The sequence below is a fragment of the Parasteatoda tepidariorum genome, chromosome 8 (assembly GCF_043381705.1).
Source record: "Parasteatoda tepidariorum isolate YZ-2023 chromosome 8, CAS_Ptep_4.0, whole genome shotgun sequence".
Lineage (NCBI taxonomy): Eukaryota > Metazoa > Arthropoda > Arachnida > Araneae > Theridiidae > Parasteatoda > Parasteatoda tepidariorum.
In genome coordinates this window covers 53957637-53980998 of record NC_092211.1, presented here as the reverse complement: position 1 = coordinate 53980998, position 23362 = coordinate 53957637, and the positions used below count along the sequence as shown (strand labels likewise).

The window sequence follows — 23362 nt, the reverse complement described above, 5'->3', positions numbered from 1 at the left end:
TTCTTCTTCTTCTCATTGGCACGACAGCCCAGGATGGGCCTTGGCCTTCTCAACAAGCCTATGCCAAGACATTCTTTCCTTAGCCAAGGTTCTCCAGTTTATTATTTTTATAATTTGTAGGTCCTTTTCAAGGCAGTCTAAAAATCTTAGGTTTGGTCGTCCTCTTTTTCTTGTACCTGTTGGCCTGGCACAGAAAACTTTTTTGGTTGTCCTGCTATCCTCCATTCTTATAATGTGGCCTGCCCATTTAATCCATTGAATTTTGATAAGTTTAATGACATCAGGTTCTTTATATGCTTTGTAAAGTTCTGTGCTTGATCTTCTAAACCAGGTACCGCTTTTACTTATTCCACCAAAAATGCTTCGCAGTATTTTTCTCTCAAATCTAGCTATCATATTTTCTTCTCCACGGGTCATTGTCCAGGTCTCACATGCGTATGTAAGCACTGATGGTATAAGACATTTATAGAGTAACACTTTTGTTTTTCTTTTTATTAGGCTTGACTTAAGATATTTTCTTAGACCATAAAAACACTTATTGGCCATCGTGATTCTCGTGTGTATTTCTTGTGTAGTGTCGTTTTTGTTGTTAATCTTAGATCCCAAATAGGTAAAGCTATCAACGACTTCGAATTTGTATGCTCCAATTTCAAACTGTGTTTCTTCATAGCCAGCTTAAATAGTTTTTATACTATGGCCTAAATCATGACAAAATTACCAATTTTAAACACATCTAATAAAATCATATTTTATTGTTACTTTTACAAAAATCTTAACCAAGCGCTTCGGTAAAAATTACCGAGTTTTTGGTGTTCCCACAGAGCTATAAACTCGGTAAATTTACCATTTTCTGGTAGTTTTGAACATTTTTTTTCTCGGTGTTTTTGAGATATTTCATTTTTTTCCCTTTATTTTAATCAAAATGTTAATAAATTGTTGAATTTATTAATTTGTTAAAGATTTTTCAAACATAAAAGAACTATAAAGAAATAAACGAGATCTGTACGAAAATATAAATAAGAACTATAATTATAGAAGATATTTGTATTATATTCTTCTATGTTATAAAAAGTATAAAAATTGCATAAAAGTAGCAGAATTAATTAATTTTTTAAAGGACTTTTTTGTGTTTTTAGAGTTTTTATGCTGCTTTTAAATCGATACTGGCCTATCGGCTGGCATATTGACATTTAAAAGAAAAGCGCTTATCCAGTTTTGCAACTGAAGCGACTCATATGTTTTACTCAAAGATTTGCATGTTTGAATATTTTAATTCACAAGGCGACTTTCTTTTTGTCCAACAATCTACTTTTGTCTCTTCCTGTTGTACTCGTTTCTTCACCATTCATACTCATATTCAAAGTAATAAAAACAAGACCGAAATACCATGTCGTAAAGAAAAATTATTTTTATGTTTATTCTATATTTATTTTCACATGAAAAACAAAAGAGATAATATCGCTTGTCGAGTGAACGTGAATAGCATACCTTAACATTTTCTCGCGGTCATTCGCGTCTTACTTACTAGTTACTATTATTTTAAACTCATTAATTCTAAAGATATTTGACCACAGTTTGAAATTTAAAATTAAATTTATACTTTTATCTTGTTCCATTTAAACATTCATTTTACAATGAAAATGAAAATTTGAAGGCTGAAACATTTGCAAATTGTTTTTGCCATACCAATTTTGGTGGTTTTTGATAAAATTAAATGGGCGCTAAATGGTATTTTACTATATTTTTAATTGAATATTTACAGGCCTTACCAGATATGTAGGGGTATAAAATGCATGCCCAATAGGAATTTTTACTTTCCCACGGGTATGTCGGTCAATATAATTTTCAAGTCTTCCTTATAAACATCTTTAACTGGACCACAAATAGTTTAAATCTTTCGACGGGTTGCTATGTGGTTGGATATTTCCTAGAAAAAAATTTTTTTTTGTCGTTTTCCAAACTGTTCGAAATTTCTCGATAAAAATGGTTAATTAACAATTTATTTGATTGTTATTTTACCATATTCAACTAAAACAGTCAAATAACTATAATAAAAAAAGATGAAATTTTAACTGTAAAGTGTGAGAATAAACGTTTATTGATTGTTTTTACTTAATATGGTTTAGCAACCTGAATTCTATCCACGCCAACTGGGCCCATTTTATGAAGCCATTTTGTTCTGCGCATCTGGGTACATGCTGTAACTGAGAGGCCAATCGGGTAATCTTATGACCGGCTGCACAGGGGTTCGAATCTCAGCGTTGATACCGCAATATTTCTTCCATTCCTTTTATACATGAAAACTTTGCAGTGTCCTACACTCTTCAATCGCCGATCCTAGACTATTAGAATACAAAACTATCATTCATGCATAAATAGTGCAGCACCCACAGAGCTTCAATGTCCGTTTAAGTTTTTATTTTTATGGTTTAGAAACTAAGCTAGTTGGTAAATGGTTACAAAACCGTATGATTTTGTATTCATGGATTTCTAACTGTATCAGTTATAAACGGTTTCAAAACCGTGAAGGTAAAGAAATGTTCTCAACCAGAAACTTTATGGTTAATCAATCGGATACAGAATGCTGCCGGTTTTTTTTACCGTAATTTCAGAATCAAAATTCTAACAGTGTAGAAACGCAACCCTACAAATTGGTATTGCTGCTGGTATAATCGATTGGGTGTAAAAAAGATCATTTATGAGATCAAAAATTATTAAAATTGTTTAAATGTTTAGGTTAGTATTTTATTAATACTTTAGAAAATTCATAATTATCACAGAAAACTAAGGGAATATATAGCTTTATACTACCGGAATAATATAGTTCCTTGACTATGGAAACGCATTCCTGCAAGTAAATCTAATGGGGACATCCTTAATAAAACCAAAAATAATTTTCAAGTCCATTAACTTTTCTGAAAACCACAAGATAAAAATCTAAAATCGGGTTACAGCAATCAGTTGTTTCTCTACGTCTGCGCAACAAAATCACAAACGCGCAAAAATGATTCTAGAAAGAAAAAAAATGCTGTTTAGATTTCTGTAACTGATTTAAGATACACTACATGTGACGTCACTTACTATAAGAGAAAACAACAAATATAAAATGAAAGAAACCACGCAACAATAGAATAAAAAAAAGAATTTTAGAAAAGGAGGAGGAGAAGTAAAAAAAAAATCGTTTTGGCAAGAATCCCAGAACTACTGATGCGTAATAAATTTTCTCTTATCTTTTTTTCCGCCTTCTTCCCAAAAAATTTATTTGGTATAAGAACTGAATTTTTATAACTAGAGTTCAGTTATCATATTGAATTTATGAAATAATGTGCTCAGAATTTAATGTTTCCTTTTTCGAATTTTATGATACTGAAATAATATTTTTTTTAGAATCTAGAACATCTGTTGATGATTATGATGAACCATTGTGTTTTTTTTTTCTTGCAATCGGCGCTGCTCGATTTGTACCATGATTATTCTAAATCAGCAATAAACTATTATTTCAGAAATTCTGGCATCTGTATCAAGCCACAACTGTTTTGTATTGTTGTTTTTTGGCAAATGAAAATGCAATTTTATTTATCTGTAGCACTACAACAAACAATAAGTAATTTAAAATAAAATATTGCACTCGAGAATTGTCATTGTTTGTGTTACGTTTCGAAATCGTTATTAAAATTGAATTACGCAATATAATAAAATATAATTTAAAGCTCCAGTAAGAAATGAATCTTAGAATGAACACAAATATAACAGTTTGAAATAGGTTTATAGCTTGTTTGTAAATTGTTGAGCCTTTTTTATTATGATCTTTCTTAGATTATTGGCGTCGGAGGTTTCTTGGGATTTATTTATTTTCCCTTTAAAAACTATTTTTGAAAAATATTTTATTGCTTAAAATGCATTTGTTACTCTGAATGACCGAAATAGGCGGTTGTTGACTTCCACCTGTGAATGTTGACAATCACATAGTCACTTTGGTAAATGTCCCAAATATATACTAGGTCTAGTTAAGTGTCACTGCCCGGTATACATTTGTGCGGTACTCCGAACACTGATGTTTCTGTTAATCTATTCTCAGCAGATATTAAAATATCGAATAAATATAATATTATCACACATATAGATTAATATCAAATCGGATATAACAAATATTTCGGACATTCACCAAAGCGACTATTGTTGACATTCACCGGTGAAAGTCGACATTCTCTTGATTTTGGTTATCAGTAACATATTTATTGTTTGTCTTATTTTTGAAAAGAATAAAATTTTTACAAAAATAATTTCTGTAAATAATTGCTTATTTCAACACTTACTCTGAATTACTTCTCAAGAAGTAATCTTAATTTTAGCTTACTAAAATTGAATATTTATTTATTGAAGGATCCCCTAAAGATAAGTTAGTTAATTACTGCAAAATATAACTTAGGTAGTAAACGACATGTTTAGCGAAAAAGAAAAAGCGCCCATTTCACAAAATAAACATACTTAATCATTGATTAAAATATAGAAAAAATCAATTCATTCCTAAAAATAATTTTTTTTATATTTTTTTATTTCAGAAACTGATTACAAGTCATTCTGTTATTCAAATTTACATAATTTAAGAAAAAGTAAAGTTTAAATTATATCTTGTATTGAAATTATTTTCGATCATTGTTATATTAATTAATAATAAACAATTTTTAAATATAACTTTCGTGCGAAATTACATTTATGTAAACAGATTATTTTTAAAGAGAAGCAAAGAGTTATTGTGATTCAAGCAATTTATATTCAAGCAAGATCTATAGTAAAATGCAGAAAACGAAGTAATTTTATAGAATCAAAACGTTTGACTAGTCTTTCGACGAAATTATTACGGCTTCATTTTTCAGATTGTGGCTATCAATATCTATAAAATAAAAGAATGTTTTATTTTCAACAAAAAAATTACGTTTTTCTTCATCTGCACTTATAGATTAACAGATCATAGATGGGCCCTCAAGCTAGGCAAAATGCATGTAAGTTAATAAAAATTTCCTCTTTTTATCAAAAGTTATTTTTTTGGTAAAAAATCTTCTTTCTTATTGGCAAAAATCTTATTTAGAGCATTCTGTACACTGTTAAAAATTTTCACTTACGTTTAGCCGCAATATTGTACGAATTTTCAACGTACTCAGTAAAGCAGTGTTTCCCAAACTTATGACTTTTGTGTACCCTTTCTAAATTTTTCGTAACGCTGTGTACCACTAATAAAAAAATGAATGTATTTTTTTAAAAATATGTTTATTTTTCCTTTCTGGTACTAAGTTTTGTTAGAAGTTTATTTGCATCAGTGAGTAGGATGATATTGTTTTTGTTGTGATAACAGCTGCTGTGATAAAAAAAAATTGCACAAAAGTTAAAAATCAACACTGGCTGTTGGCACCACTAATTATTAACTGTTAACTCTGCAAAAAATAGTCAATAGAAAAATACGTAATCGTAAATTTTCATGACTAGCTCTGTTTTTAAATAAAGGTTTTTGAAATTTTCGTTTGTTGTAAGATATTTCGCATAAGAACACTTACCCCCTCTAAACTGTTTCCGTACCCCTGACGGTACGCGTACCACACTTTGGGAAACACAGCAGTAAGGTGTCAAGTTGAAGTCATTTAATTCTTTCTAGACTTCTTTTTCCAAAATTATCACCTTATTAAAGTTGCCAAATATTATTGCTTGATAATTTTAAAGTACACTGTTGTGTAAAAACTATTGAACAATATTTAAGAATTATAATGTTAATTTATTATATTATTATGCAATACTATCTGATACATATACATTCTTTCAGTTTAATGAAAATGGCAAAACCTCATGAAAAAGTGGTAATTTTTGTAACTTTCATACTGAGACTACTGACATAGCTAAAATATGTTAAAACTCATCAAACTTTAAATATTTATATCATCCACTTATCATAACTGAGTGCATTTTTCAATCCATTTTAAGAATTTGGAAATTCTAGATCACGAAAACTTGGCGACAAGCGCCTCAACTTTCAAGTGGAGATCATTTCACTTCAAATCTTATGTCAACGTTAAAAAGAATCATTGTACCACCGCGACAAAAAAAAGCTATTGCAAGCGAATTTTTATCAACTACCACTTCAACTTCATTAAAGTTTATAGCTATTATGGAAAAGTATTCTCGTATAAACTGGTCGCTCATAATTTTAAAAACTGTCGTCGTTATTTAGAACGCAAAGATGGGTGCCACAATTCCACACCCTGTACGAGAACCGAGACTCGAATAAATTCCTTCTTGGAGTGACACTTGGAACTTTATGGTAAGATGTTTGGAACACTTGAAGAGAGTGAAAGGGAAAGAAAAAAATTCGATCCGAACAAGATGCTTTCAGACACTTAATCGATTTAATAAACTCTTTCATACTTGGTTGGCGACATTTCTTGGCTGTTCCCATTACTACTTTAAGATCTAACATCTTATATAATTTCTTCCTTTTGTTCTATTATTGTGTTTATTAATAATATTGGTCGTTTCAATTGTGTATGAGCACACGAATTATTTGTAGAAGAATTATATGTTAAATACCAGTATAAATTCATGAATTATGCGAACATATTTATTATGCGTATATGTATTAATACTCGAATTATGGGTATATATTAAATATGAAGATAATTATGAACCTTAGTGAACCAAGTTGAATCATAATATCGTGTAACAAAGTTTATGTAGTACGTTAATATGGTTCCCAGCAAATCAGAAAGATATTTTCCACACTCCACTTCTTCAAAACTAAAAATTTTTTGACATTGTTACCTTATATCTAGAATCTGCAGTTAAAAAAATAAAATTCAATCAATTTCACACCGAGAAAGAATATGGTAAAAACTACCAAAATATGGTAAAATTTACCGCTTTTATGCCACTATAAGAACACCAAAAAGCTCGGTAATTTTACCGAAAGTGTTTGGTAATGATTTTACTAAAGTTAACAATAAAATATGATGTTATAATAAGTGATAAAATTTGGTAAACGTGATAAAATTTGGTAATTTTATCGTAATATCTTAGAGCATGGTATAAAATCCGTTTACTCAATCAAATTTACTTTTCAGTTTTGTATTTTTTAGTAAATGTGTGGTAATAAGAACTATAATTTTGAAAACCAGAATTTCCTGTACACCGTTACCATATGAATGGAAAAATAATCAAATGAATGATTCAAATACCGTACATTTTGGTTTTATTAACCAGAGTTATAGGTTTTTTTTTACCAGAAATGTCACTATCATACATTACAGTAATTTTACCAGAATTTTGTTCATCTTGCAAATCTTTTAATAAAGTGCACTCGTTTATAAAAATTAAGTCTGAGAAAAAAAATATTTCTATGCTATTTACTGAGTTATAAGTATTTACAGCTTGAATGAAATATTGGATCATAATTTCACAGAAGGCCTTATTATTCCACTTCCTTTTTTAAATAACTACCAATTTCATGTTTTGGCGAAGGTCTTTTAAGTAATAATAATAATAATTTTCGACAACTTTCCCTAATCGTTGTGTCATTCGGTGTGTTACATGACTCTAACACAACACGTTACGCCAGCGTCACGATTTTTACAGGAAGCGTTTGAAAACCTCACGAAGCGTTAAATGAACTTCTGTAGATGGTCTGGCACGTTTAAGAACTTCAAACAATATGTGGGACAAGAATTTTTTTTCTTTCTCTTTGGGAACACCTGTTTGTTAAAAAAAGGTTATTTTCCTGTTGTATTTTGGGCAACGACCGTGAATTCTGACACTTTGCCTTAGTGGACTTAACCAATTGTTTCCAGCAAAATTTTAATAAATTACGCATCGAAGATTGCTAGAAATCAGGTTGTTTGATTGATTGATGCGAATTTTTCTGATGAATTATGAAGAACTAGTTTCCCAGAATAGTTTTGATTTAAGCATTTTTATGGAGTATAAGTTATTTGGATGTTATTGTCATTTATACGAATTGAAATAATGAAATAAGATAAACATTTTAAAAACTACACTTTTCAAGTAAAAGGAGAAAATAATTTATTTTATAGCATCTTAATAATTATTTTATAAAAATAGAAGCTGTTTTAATAGTTATGACATTTATAACTTTTATTATCACCCGGCACAGAGCTCCAGTTAAAATTTGAGTGCCTTAGCTTTACGGAAAGTAGTCGCACTGTGAAAAATGAATACTCGATCATCACGAAACTTTCTTTGTTTTTGACGAAACTGTTTCCTGGTATATGTTCCGAGCAATAATTTCGTCCAAGTGGCGAAATAACTATCAAAGAAACGAATTTCGTCAAAATCTAAGAAATATTTGTGTCTTTCTATTTTCTTTTTCTTCAAAAAATTAAAACTCCTTAAACTAAGTCCTTAATGGATCTAACTTTTTTAATAATTATTTTAACGTGAGCACTATCGAGACGGCGAGACGCAACAAGAGCAGATAGATAAATTACACCCATGCCCGACGTGGGATTCGAACTCCGGATCGTCCTAGTGCAAGGCCAATTTCTTTACCACCATATAAACCGGTCAGTGTAGTTTGTCAGCTTATTTTCGATAGTCTAGTTTTTTTTCTAGTTTCGTCATTCTAGTTAACAATCTTCCTCAATGCATTGCTAAGAGGTTTCGGATTGAGGAAACATTTTCGTCATACATTTGAGAGTTCGCGTTTCGTCACAAATCGCGTGATTTAGTGACGAAAGGATTCTCAAAAATAACGAAATACTGCTCAAGGATTGCTGAATCGTTAAAAGTGCGAGGTTTATTTCTGAGGGTTTATTTCTGAGGCGGCATTTTGATTGATTATGAGTTGGCGATTATATCGCAATCGATTCCGACCCCCAAAATATAGAGGGTAGTCCAAATTTGGGAAATATGGTCCCAATAGTTTAGTCAGATCCATTAATGTTAATTTTACTTTTTATTTTGTATTTTGTCATATCTCGAGAACTTTTTATACGATTTGAAAATTTTTTGCCCACAATTATAAAATTTGTTTATCCAAAGATAATTCCATGCAAAATATAACTTTTACTAAACATTAGTTGTTTTTTAATTATTTTATTTAATAATAGCTGAATAAATTTAAATTGTAAGGTATGCAATTTTTCACATCGTTTTAAAAAATGCAATTTTAAACGGTATAATACAAAATTTGAGCGAAATCGGGCGAATAGTTCATGAGAAATCAAATTTTGAAGGAGGCGTATAGAAATTCGAAATCAGAAATCGAATCAATCCGTAGAAAAAAAAAGATATGTTTGCTCAAAAAATACGTTTTTGTGTCAGATTTTGTTGCCTCAAATATCGTCTGCACTAATTAATTAGTATATTTGAGGTCATCCCCTTGAACCTTTAAGAGGGAATCCTAGAACGTGAAGAACCGATGATTAGATAGAAAGTTATTCATGGTGATCCGTTTCTTATTTTGCACACTGTACATTAAAAATCGGCCCAATTGATAAAACTTTCTGCAATAATTCAAGCATTACTAGCAATATTTGTTAGCCTTAATTAAGAAATACTCATTTTTCGATCTTCTGTAGGGATTAGAGATGCATTATTGATTCTAGTATTGATAATTCTATACACCTATTTTACTTTTTATGGAAATTTAAGAACGCAATTAATTTACAATATATGAAACTAAAAATAATGATAAGTGCAATTGAGTTTTAAATTAACTTAGTAAAACTTTTCTGATCTTCACGCAATTAATTAACTTATTTTTATTGTCATGATCATTAACTGACTGTGTAATTAGATCAATTGGATAATTAGAAATCATCAATTTGGAATTTCATTAGTAATTTTCATCACTTTTACCACGGATAAATAAAAGCAAAAACTGCAAATCATTAGTTACCTCTAAGCCTGAGGCTAAAATTTATAATTGGTGCAGAACTTGCTATACTTTTATTTTTGAAATTACAATTTTATTTATTTTAGCTTATTATATTATATTAATATTTATGTGGGAATGATTATCTTAATGAATGGTTATAAGAAAACAGTGACAGTAAAAATAAAGCCACAAACCTTGCAACATTTTAAATTTTTAAAAAAATGTATTCTATTTTTTTTTTACGTTGATAGCATTGATCTACACGGATTATACTTTTATTATACTTAATAAAGCATTTTATCGACGCTCTAAAATTATTTCTATAGAATTCATTTTTGGAAGATAGTTTTCAAACTTACTTTTTACAAATATTTGATAAGCATTTATAAATTTCTGATTAAAGATATTATTCTTTATCTGATTGTCTATTGTAAAGAAGTTTCCCAATATTTATATCTTCTGATTTTATCTTGGAAGCCACCTAATATTTTAATCTAATGTTTATATTTTTCGAAATCTTAAGTTTTATGTTTATAGAAAAAAGTTTTATAAAAAACATTTTAGGAAATAAATTTTTCAAAGATTTATTAATTAACATTTTAATCAATAGTTTGATAGTATAACAGCTAATAAATAAACTAGCTTAATTAGATATTATAATTTTATTAGGTTTTATAACAATGATTGAAATGTAATTACAACAGGTCTTTCATTTTCATGGGTGTATTTATTTATATTTACAAGAAATTTAAAAATGTTAACCAACTATTATAAAGAACCATTGAATTTTTTACATTAAGAACTGAAAGTATGAATAATATTATATTTATTTACACTTCTTTAATAAAAAATGTGAACTTTTAAAAGATAAGAATATTTTATTTTTCAAATTAACTAGTTCTTGAACTTTTTTTTCGAATTTGAAAATTTAATTTACAATGAAAAGAAAGCTCAGAAAGAATATGTCTATTAAGAATTTAGTTACATGGAGTAACAAAAACATCTGATACAATTACCACACTGGTATGATCGTGACATTTAAAAAAAATAAAAATCTGATAATGAAACCAAAATATATAATTAATTAAACCACTCATTTAGTAATTTTTCCGTTCCTATGGTACCGGTTTACTGAAAATACTAGTACTACACATTTAGTAACAATACAAAACTGAAAAATAAATCTAACCGAATAAATTTCTTTTAGGCCCATGCTTTAAGGTATCATGATAAAATTTCCGAATTTTATTATTTTTACTAACAACAGCATAGTAATAATACTATATACTTCATCGTTAATTTTACCAAAGCTCATTACTAAAGCTCTTCGGTAAAAATTACCACGCTTTTTAGTGTTCTCATGGAGTCAGAAACTTGGTAAATTTTACCATATTTTGGTAGTTTTGACCATACTTTTTGCCGTAGTGAGTTTCATTTTCATTTTTTAAGAAGAAGTAAAATGGTTGGCAAAATGTATCGAAGTTAATCAAATGTGTATGCCGTTCAGAATGTCTCAATGGTTTTTTCTTGTTGAATTGATATTTTAGTTTTTATTTAAGGATATAAGTTTTAGCTTCTTTCATTTCCGGTTATTCCTTTTTGAAAATTATTCTAGCCAGTTATCCTGCAATAAATGTTCAAATGATATTTATAAACAAAACAAAAAACGTGATGTTAAAAATATGCTTCTAGTATTATTATCAAATTCGATGTTCCGAAAATGACAGATGATTTGTAAAATCAATTTTTTAAAAGAAGTAGTTGATAATGTAAGATCCGCTGCTTTTTGCTTTGAAAATAACTAAATAGAGTTTCAGAATTATCAAAAAGTTCGCCGGCAGATGGCACATCTAACTGAGAAAAGCTATAAAACAATGTTATCAAGATAACCACCTCTTGCAGCCATTACGCGATGCAGTATGGGCACAAAACAAACTGAAGTTCATGCAAATATTTCAGTTGAAATGATTTGATACACAGCAGAAGATATTGCTCTGTAGTTTTTACTGCCTACAGCGCTATCTGTTGACGAACGTAGTATCTAATTTTAAATTCCTGAAAATACGATTGTTTCCTAATCAAGGTAGTAAACCGTGCATTTTTATTTCTTTCTGTTTTTATTAATTGCTTTTTAAAATTGTCGTTTTATTTTGGCAGCATTAAGAATATACGTTAGCCTGCGATACTAGCCTGCTCTAGGTGTGAAATATTTTTATTGTATTTCCAATGCCCACTTGTGTAACATTTCGTCAATTCAAGCATTTGCAGGGCAATTTGTTAGCTACTTTTTCAGGCAGGTGGCCCAACGCTGCTCCAGCAGTAACGACAGATAGTACAGAGAATGAAAGAACATCCATGCCTTGCCCGGGATTCGAAACCATAACCTTTCTGGGGCAAGGACATCTCCCTGACCCCTATACAGCCCGGTCTGCAAAGGTGTGAAATATAATACTAATGAGAAAAAAAAATTTAAATTATTTTTTTTAAAATTATAATTTGAATGGTTCGATCCCCGCCCACCAAAGACTACCTGTGTAGTAATTGGTGACTGATGCACGTTAAGTCTGTTGAGTCTCAAAGTCCTCCGTGTTCCCATAACAAATCATACCTCTGGGGGTACTAATCCAGGAGCTTCCTTGTCTTCTGGATTGATTTCAAAATGATAAGGCTACGGAGTTGAACATTAGTAGTCGTAAACCCAAAATTGGGTCGACTGTCCATCGACGGTTATACATGTTGCTTGGCGTTTTTAAAAAGTGCTTAAAGGTGCTTCTTTTCGATTTTCGTTTTTTAAAAGCCCATAAAGGTGCTCTATTCATGGGATGTTTTTAAAAAGTGCTTATTTTTCTTTTCGAAAATGATATTTTTTTTTCTTTACCCTGTCAATTTTCGACGCGTGATTTGCAAAAGCGGGCTTTTCGCATTGTTCTGTTAAACATTTTCCCGATTCATTTAACCACAATCCATCTCGGCCTTCCGTCGATCCACAGCGTATGAAAGCGGCAATACTTTTACAGGTTTGATGAAATACTTGGAAGCCCGCATGTGCGTCTACTGAGTTGGTTCGGTAAGATTCTTGCACTCTTATGCGCAACTCTGCAAGATATTCTGCAAGATATTCTGAATTTCAGGCTTCATTTTCCACCCTCTGATATCGGACCGAAAAATCTCTCGATCATTTTATAATGACTAATGTAATAAAAAAAAAAGAGTTCTTTGTCAGAAACTAGTTATTTTGTCATAATCATGTGAAGTCTTTGAAAATTATGTTGCATTTTGTTAATGTATATAGTGCTTAAAAATATTTTTTGAGTGCTTAAAAAGTACTTAAAAGGTGCTTATTTTTTGTTGAAGGATTTGACTACCCTCCCTGTTATAAAATAAAATATAATTTGAATGAACGTAAGCTAAAAATTGTGTGAGGAAGTTTTCAAGGTTTATTGATTTTATGAAGAGGGAGAAAAGGTGCTGCATATCAAATATTAATTTTTTTAAAAATTACATTGTAAACTTATGCTTTTTTTTATCCTTTTTTATCCAACCCGAATCTGTTTCTTGTAAGCATCACAGTCATTAATCACCATTTTTTGCCACTGACAAATTATCTTAGACGTTTTCTTAATGAATACAGCCATTAGAGTCATGGGGACAAGGATGGGAATTAATATAAGTTACCCTATGATTCCCCGAAAAGACAAATACAATTATAACCCAATCTCCTCCGCCCGCCTTCATCATCTAGAGTGGGGGGAGTTTAAGGTTCTCGCCAGAAGGTTGTGAAGGTTCTTTAGTTGATTAACATCGTTTTTTGTTCTTTCACATTTTATCATATTGTTCAGTTTTTTTTGTCACGTTATGGTTATGTGTGGTTTTTCACGTCACGTCCATTTACGTTCTTTTATCTGAAGTTTCTTTCTTTCTCTCTTTTTTTAGGGAGATATTGAAGTACTGCAGAAAATCAAGAACATAAAAAGAGTTGAGGTGAGTCAGTTATGAATTTAGTTATTTTCGAAACCTTTTAACATCTTTATCATTTTATCATTTATACATCTTTTTATTTTTTAGCAAGCATAGTAAATTATGTATACATATTTTGCGATGCATATTTTGTATTTATTGTGGCCGGGAAGCTTATGAATAACTCTCACCATTAAGTTAACATAACAGACCTTTTATTTATATAAGTTAACATAAAGGACTTTAAAACGTTTTGACAAAATTAGATATAATTTTAACATACGTATTTATGTAATTACATTATGATAATTATATATAAATAGCATTAAAATTCGCAATAAAATTTTTGTAATGAACGGAAACTGCGGAAATCTAATCTAGCATTGCTGGATTGTACGTTGTGTCTCTGTATCTTTTTTTTCCCTTTTTTTGTTGACGTTACAGCCATGGGGTTTTTTATACAATTAATTCGTGTGGCAAGAACGTGATCCCTAGGTCTTATCTTGTATCCGAAGATTTTGCATAAAATTGTAAGGTCCTTTGGCATTTTTTATATCTTTCGAATTGCAAATCATTCGTAAGTCAAATAAGCGGCATTTGAGTTGTCAACACATCTTTCGAATTTTCAGTTATAATAACAACTTCAAGTCAGATAAAAATAAAATACTTTACATTCATTCGTGGATTACGGAGTAAAAAAAATATAGTAAAATTGTATGACAATTCTGGTAAAAAAAAAATCTTAATTTGGGAAAATGAAATCAAAACATAGGGTATTTAAGCTATTAATTAGGGTAATCTTTCGGTTCATATTATAACGGTTTATCGAAAATTCTGGTTTTCATAATTTTTGTTCTTTATTGTCATACATTTAGTAAAACATACAAAACTGAGTAGCAAAATTAACCGAATAAATGGTCTTGATGCTATTCTCTAAAATATCATGATGAAATTACCAAATTTTACCATTTATTGTTAAACCATATTTAATTATTAATTTTGCCATAATCATTACCAAGGCGCTTTGGTAAAAATTGCCAAACTTTTTGGTTTTCCCATAGACCCATAAACACGATAAATTTTACCATAATCTGGTACTGTTGACCATAAATTTCTTCTAAATGTAGGACGTTATGAGATTACAATAAAACCAACTTCTTATTTTTTAATAAAATTCAAAAGAAACTTAAATTAACAGAACATCTATATCTTACTTCCCATTAATTAGTCTACTAATAAAATATCAATAAAAATTTAAACAATTTCAGTGTAATTTAGAAGTTTGCAAAATATAAGTTTCCGACTCTTTATTTCTTTTCATAAAAATAGTTTAACAAACGTTCCTATCCATCTCTTAGCTTCTTTCTATAAAGATGTCCCCTTAATTGATTTATAGTTTCCAGCTTATGGCTCACTTATTTCTTGTTTGATAGCCTGGAAACTAGAAAGTGACGAAACTTTCAATCCTAAAAAAAAATTAAATTTCTGAGGAGACATTTGATGTTTAAGTCTTCTGGAATTAGATCATCCGAGCGGAATATTTTAAGTTAGAATAGTTTCTAGAAAACTCCTCGCAACTGTCGACATCGATCGAGAGTCGACTTTTGCATCAAATTATGATAGAGTGAGTTCTTTTTTTTTATCTTTACTTTCAACTTGATTGCTTGGTGATGCCATTTTTTGTAGTTTAATTGACAATCTTATGATTTTTTTTTAATTCTTTAAGGTTGTTTGAAGTACGGTATGACAGCTTTTGGAAGTTCATTGCTTTTCTAATTTAAAAAGTTTCTTTTTTCGCTTTCTTTATATTTACTTAGAAAACTTTTAACTTGATTGTTTTAATTTTCTTAGGCAAAATAGATTTTAATAAACTGCTAAGCTGCTTAACTTTAAGTATTAAATCTTATATTTTTAATGGGTGTAAATTCATTTGTGTTTACTTGCAAGTAATTGGAAATACTTAAAAGGAATAATAAATGGAAATACTTTAGAGCACAATTTTCAAAGCATATCAAGTTAAAAAAAACTATAAAAAGATTTTATTTGCAAACCATAAACTAGATTTAGCAGTGTTGAAACTTTATTGAAATCAGAAACTTAACAAATAATCTATTGTAAGAAGAATTTTACAAGTATTTTGTCTGTATCTGCATAAAAACACATGCACATACCTAAATAAAGTAATTACGCTTTTTATTTTTTTAATTGATTGTAACTAAGTGTTAAAATTAAAAGAAAAATCTTTCAAAGCTTTTTTTTATTGTAAATATTTTATTAACTCCATATTTAGTTGTTCAGTGTGTTAAGAAAAGAAGGAAAACGGACCACCCTGAATAATTTTTATAATTGGATGGGACTTTCACGTGTTAGGACTCAAATTTAAAGGTAACCTCAAATATGTTACTGAATTTGTGGCAGACGATATTTTTAGTAACGAAATCAGACACAAAAACGTATTTTCTCTGAATAAACATACCTTTTTTTGCCGGATTTGTATTTCTGACTCCTATAGTATTAAATGGTAGCCGTAATCTGGGAAATATGGTTTCAATAATTAAGGCAGGAGAGCGATTTCAAATTTGGACCTCTTAAGGTTAATTTTACTTTTTGCATACTTCACCATCTTGAGAATTTTTTATGTGAATTGAGAAATTTTTGCCCACAATTATAAAATTCACTCATCCAAAAATAATCTCAAGCAAAAATAATTTTTAGTAATTATTTATTATTTTTTTATAATAGTCGAAAAGTTTATAATTTTAAGATATTAGAATTTTTACAACCTTTTGTTGTTGTTTTTGTTGCTGTTGCACATCCTCAAGATCAGCAGGGCTAAATTAGGTCCATGATTTTGTGCACCCTAAAAAAGTCCAATAACATTACAGAATTGTCCGTCATATCTTGTTTGGCCCCATGCAAGCAAGGATGTGGTCAGTAGACGCCTGTTCCTTTGTACCACATGGTGAAGGTATCAAAGCACCTGGAAACACTTGAATATTTTAAAGATTTTAAATGATCTTTGAGAAAGTGAGTTAAGGTAGTCTGATCTAATCGGTTGCATACAAGAGAGCCTCCAAGCCTGTCACTCCAATACCAGTTTACTACTTTTTAGGTAACTTCCTACGACAAAATACAAAATTTGGAAGAAATCGGTCGAATAGTTCTGGAGAAATCGAATTTTAAAAAAGTCGTGTGTCAGGGTGATTTTTTCTCTTTTTTTTCTTCTTCTTTTTGCCACTGTACATTCGTTGCACAAAAATACCCTGATGTTGGCCCCGCGTGAATTTCGATCACTACCCTTCTACTGATTTCAGAAAAAAAAATCTTCTAGCAATCTTCATCATGACTTCTAGATCCTCGTCTTACGCTGTATGTAACTCTAAACTGAAGGCAAACATTTCCCTTCTTTGTCACCTAAGAAGTTAATTATATCTACCTACTGTATAATCTTAAAGAAGATGCCGTGTTCTAAAGCTAGAAATAAGTAAACAGGCAACGAGAGAAAAGAATTCTCTCTAGTAAGCTCAACTTTCAAATGGCCTCGATCAATACGAACGTAATGCTTCATTTTTTTCCAAGGTCCCCACGAAATTAATCGAACTTAAAACTTAGTCATTTAATTACTTATCTAATAGAATTATACTTTTCCTTCCTTAATTTTTTCAAGCAAAGAAAGCAGTATAAGAGGGAAAAGTTAATGGAATTTTAAGAAATTTTTTGATTTAATATATTGTAATGGCCAATTAAATTAAAGTGTACCTTTAATGTCCATATAGCGTACTTGCAGATGTGTGTGGATGCCTGAGGTTAACTCCTTGGTTCCTGAAAATATGCGTATAATTAACGAAAGGGGCCAATCTAATAAAGAAAAGGGTAAGAAAGAGGGTTAAAGTATAAATAAACAAACACGTTTAAATAATATATATTATTAATCGGTATTTTAAATTCATCTATATAAATTGAAGCAGAAGATTTTCTATCTTAATAAGTAACTTCCGATCATAATCTTTCTCTTCAGCATTTTAAAGCCCTAAATCTTCGATAATTAAGCTTATTTTAAAATCGTATTACATTCATCATAAGTTGTTAAATTTAAGTCGAATATTTATCACTGAAAAAAGTTTAATATTGCATGAAAAATATAAGTCATTTAACGGAGAAGTGAATAAATTATAGCCTTGTTTACTATGAATTTCAACTTTTTATTATTTTAAATTTCTCCTATTATAGCGAGTAAAGACTCGATTATCTGAAACGAATTCTGAATGCTTAGAAACCGAGTGATTTTATTCATTACAGAACGAATATTTTATGATATCGGATGCACCATATTTAGTTGACGTGTATTTTAAATTATTTTTATTTTCATCTTTGCTCTTTGAAGAAAACAATTCAAAATCGCATTTTTTTTGTATTGAGTAAATTTTAATACTTTTTCGAAATGTAATTTTATCTTAGTCGTCGATTGCGTGCTTTTTTGATTTTTTTGTTTTGTTTGATGCTTAGGGCTGTTGGACTGTAAAAAATTTCGAATCAAATTACGGTATAAAGTACAGACAGGTGCATCATCCGTAAAATCCATTCTTACCATAAAATATTAAACTGTAATTTTATGTTATATCAGAATTTTTGTTCCTTAACATGTTCCGGTAAAAATGAATTTTACAGTTTTACATCCTCGGTGCCGGTACTTTTTACCGGAATTTTTTACAGTGTAGCCCTTGTCTTCTCCGTTCTACATTTCATTAGCCTACAATATCCATAGTAAATGTGTTTTATGGTTTAATATTGCTATATATACTTTAAATAAAATATAAAGTGTAAGTATGGATTTTTAAACAATATGTTTTAAAAATATGTAAGCGTTTTTGCAGAAGTTGTTTCAAGGAAAAAAATGAAAATGAAACGAAATTTTGTGAAAATATTGGCTTGTGAGTTCTTAATATAATATCACGAACAATTTTGTATTTTTCATTCACCTATTTTTTTATTTTTACCCGATTTTGGTTTATACATGCTTATAATATTTACTCCAAATTTACTTTTAACAAACGAAAATATAAAAAAAAATTGTCTTCAAATCAAACTTTCTAAAAAGCAAAATTTTGTCTTTTCCAATAAAATAAGGAAAAAGCATAAATGCGTAGGGTAGGTACTTTTAGCCATATATCTATCTGAATTTCACCGTACTTTCATGAATGGAAACAAATAGTGCGCAATCTAATTAAATAAAGTTTCATGAAATATTTCATATAGAATTTAAATATTTAAAATCCAAATGGTTATTTATTCTTCAACTTTAGGATTTTCTTGTGTTTTAGATGTTTCTGTATGACGAAAAAGTTATTGCAGATACTTACATGAATCATTTTCCAATTCCAAAGTTTAAAATAAGAGTAAGTTTTCGCTAATATTATTGAAGAAAAGCTATAGCGTACAAATCATTATACTTAATGCGAAAAACAATTGACTAATATATCTGATAAAAGTTACAAATAAATGATTAAAAATTCCCTGAAAAAAAGTTAAAAACATTTAAGGAACAAATCTATCGTGACCAGTACTAGGAATAAATGTTTAATAATTATTATAAATAGCCATTGAATATTCTTGAATGTAAACACGCTTCTGTAATCAATATACAAAATTCTTAAGACATAATCATGAAATAATATACACGCGATGAAGTCATTAAACCTTACGATGAAACAATACCTATTGTGTCATAAAACTACTTGCCTCAGCTTTGTGATAAACTGAAAATTAACATCGAATTATGGCTTGAAAACAATTATTAATAAATCTGACTCTAGAACAAATAAGTCAAAAGCATACCTTAGATCGCATATGATGTATTCTACAAAGTTTATTGCAATGTTTTGATCATAATCATTGGCAAATGGCATGGCAAATCAAAGGTGTGCCTTAAAAATAAGTTCTATCTAATTTTTGTGGAATAAATTTGAGAGAATTTTTTATATTAGAATTCAATATATGTCTTCTTATGAAGATAAAAAATAGTTTTGCTTTTTACTTTAATGGTTTTATTCAGATCCAATTAACTTATTTAAAATTCATTTTTATTGATTGGAGAGCTGATTTGTTAATGACGAAATTCAGACGCATTTTTAATAATTCAACGTGACTGATTTTTTATTGCTTATTTATGTTTTGTTCATTATTTTGTCATTGAATAATGGATCCCAATGTTGCATTTGTATCGTCCTAAGTTTTGAAATTTATCTTTTAAAAAAACGTTGTAGCCGATCGTTTAGCTAAGCCAATGGTTGCGGGTTCGAGTTCCACTCAAGGCATGAATGTTTCTCCCAGTGTGTTGCCCTCTGCTGTGTGATGTGTGAATGTGGCCCACCCAAAGAACGGGTATCTGTGGAAAATTTATAACTTTTTAATAATTTTGGAGAAGTGTGTGAAAGAAGTATTTAGAACATTTTCCTTTCCTAAAAGTAGAAGTTATATTGTTGTTACTTATGCCGCTTATCAACCAGCAAGCCTTAAATTGAATATATTTTTAAATTTTTCTAATCGCACATATTCTATATTTTGAAAAAGTTCTGATAACAAAGAATTGGCATGCTAAAAGGCCACCATATGCATTTGTGTTACAAATTGTAGTTCATTCAAGTTATTAATTTTATTTTAACGCTCATACTCTCAGAAATAACACACTCACTTGTGACGGTTCAGCATTCGTTGAGCAGCATTTCGTTAAATTTTAGAATCATTTCGTCATGAAACCACGTGATTTGTGACGAAACGCGAACTCTCAAATGTATGACGAAAATGTTTCCTCAACTCGAAATCTCATCATAAGTGCATAGTGGGAAATTGTTAACTAGAATTACGAAACTAGAATAAAGACTAGACAATCGAAAAAAAGGTGGCGAATTAAGCTGGCCGGGGTCTACGGTGGTCAAAGAGGTGACTTTGTACCAGGAAGATACGGGGTTTGAATCCCGTTTCGGGCATGGGTGTAATTTATCTCTCTGTTCTATCAATCCTTGTTGCGTTGTGCCAGTTACATGGTGCCCACGTTAAAGTGATTATAATAAGTTACAGACATTAGGAAGTAATAAAATGGCGAATGAAGAAATATAATGGCGAAGTATTATTTTTATTTTTGACAAAATTCCTTTCCTTGAAGAAGTGACGATAGTTATTTCGTCACAATGACGAACTTTTTGCTCGGAGCATATACCAGGAAACGGTTTCGTGAAAAACGGGGAAAGCTTCGTGATATTTGAGTATCCAGTTTTTACAGTGAAGTAAAATTTTAAAACTTCCTTTAAAATGTATTTACATTTATTTATATTTTGATTGGAAATAAGAATGCAATGATAAGAAAAATGGACACACTGACACATTCCCCTCTTGACCACTAGTCTGAAATGACCATAAACGCGAAGCACGGCAAGTATTAAACATACACATTTAATTTTGTGTACCCGACGTTTCCTCTTAAGTAAAATCAAAAGGCTATCTTGTTATCCAACACTTCAATATTGGTTGTTAACAATTACCAATTGATTTCTCGGTCATTTAATACTCCATTGATCATTTATCATTTTCACCATGACAGCCTTCTTCTATTAGCATCTCTGGTTGATTTGACAGGTCAAGCTTTTGATGAAACCTCCCCTGGCTATAGGCTGCTGACCTACCTACATAATATAACAGAGTGAGTATAAAGCCGAGGTCAACTCGTCTGTTGTGTGTAGTAGGTCAAAACTCTCTTTTCAGAATTTTCTCCGTTCTTCAGTGATCTAAATATATTTTTTACCTTCACTTTTGAACCCGAAAGAATTGCCTAAAGTGTAATTTATTATTTGCGTTTATGTATTTGAAATCACGAATGCATAAATTATGGGGTTATTTAGTACGAGCGTACAATGATTCTCTTGCATTAAATAAGCATAACCTTAATATGAATGTGGTGATGATTGTATGATATTATATAATTTATGAATTAGCAACATATTATATCATATTCTATTTTCTTTGCATAAATATTTTTAATGCATCTTACCTAATTTTATAATTATTAATTTATTATGAAACAAATTATTAATAAATTTTTTTTATTTTTTTCTAATATTTGTTGTTGTTTCTAATGCCACTTGCCACACGGGCAAGCCTGCTAGGTGAAACCGAGCAAATTTAAGGCAGAGTTTGCGTTTCTTGTTTTTTCAATGGCGCCATCCTATGGCCAAGAATTCGTCTTCAGCCACACACACGTCACAGACCGTTTCATAGGGCAAACTCATTCATACATCCATTCATTCATCCACAGATCGTAATTTTGACCTGAATCAGAGAACGATCGATCTCCAATTCAGTACTCGCTGCTGTATTGATTTGTTACGGGAACATGGAGGACTTTGCAACTCGACAGATTTAATGTGCATCAGTCGCCATTTACTACACGGGAGGTCGCCATTTACTACACGGCGGGGTTCGAACTCTCGGACATGGGCCCAACGCCCTACCGACCAGGCTATCCTCTAATATTTGTAGAAAATATATATACTCGCAAAAATTGATTCCAAACTAATATTATAATACTGGTACATTGAACCATATTATAGAATGAAAACTTGCTGTAACCATAATAAGGTATCATATTAAACCGTACTTTAACGTGTTATCACAAATTAAACCATAGTATCGTGTAATCAAGGTGGTCGAATTTTTTTAAATAATATGGTTCAATTCGGCACCGAATTTAATTTCAATCAAATTTTCAGGGTGTAAGGATTCATTGACACGCGTTCTAAAATATCTAACACTGAATGCCAGAAATATTTTGAAAATAATCAAAAACCATTTTTACCTACACCATAAAACGTTTTTAAGAAAAAAGTGAATTTGGAGGGAAGAAATCAATATTTATCTCATCTTGAGAAAAATTAATTACAGAAAAAGGAGAAGTTATAGTCTCTATGGATATAAATCAATTTGATGAATCGCAATTTCTTCTAGACATGTTTTTGATAACACGCTTCATTAGCATAGACATTTTCATTTTAATATTTAATTTTATTATTCTTCGGAAAATATTACATTTTAACAATATCTTTCTTCCAAATTCATACATAAAATAATTAATATATTTATGAAGCATTCGTTTTAACTTCTTGAGCAGAAAAATGTTGTGCAATCTAGAAAAAAATTAGCGATTCTCATTATTATTAAAAATGTTATTGTTTGAAATATAAACTCACTGTTATTAAAGCACTTTTTTTTGAGTAGAGAGCATGGGGAAATACAATGATAAGCTACATTTTCAAATTGCTTTTTTAAAAGTTCATTTAGTGAAAAACTCGATTTTTATGTAGACAATAAAAGCTGTTTTTATGCATTGTCCTGCTATGTAGTGGAAATTCCCGAAATTTGTAAGGTACCTATCTGTTAATAATAATGTTACAATGAATGGCCGAAATCGGTAGTTGTTGACTTCCGGTGAATGTTGACTATCACATAGTCGCTTTGGTAAACGTCCGAAATATCTAG

The 23362-nt window shown here is 30.0% G+C and overlaps 2 protein-coding genes across 2 annotated transcripts in view; both read left to right on the top strand.

Annotated features, from left to right (window-relative positions):
• The window catches only part of LOC107455003 (GMP synthase burgundy), a 222637-nt gene that overhangs the window by 47403 nt on the left and 151872 nt on the right, over positions 1–23362 (top strand). The gene's annotated exons all lie outside the window — the stretch shown is intronic.
• Positions 1–23362, top strand: part of LOC107455008 (uncharacterized) — a 145946-nt gene that overhangs the window by 44898 nt on the left and 77686 nt on the right. The window contains exon 2 of the mRNA XM_016072399.3: positions 13811–13858. The gene's annotated coding sequence lies outside the window, so the exon portion shown is untranslated. The remainder of the gene's footprint in view (positions 1–13810; positions 13859–23362) is intronic.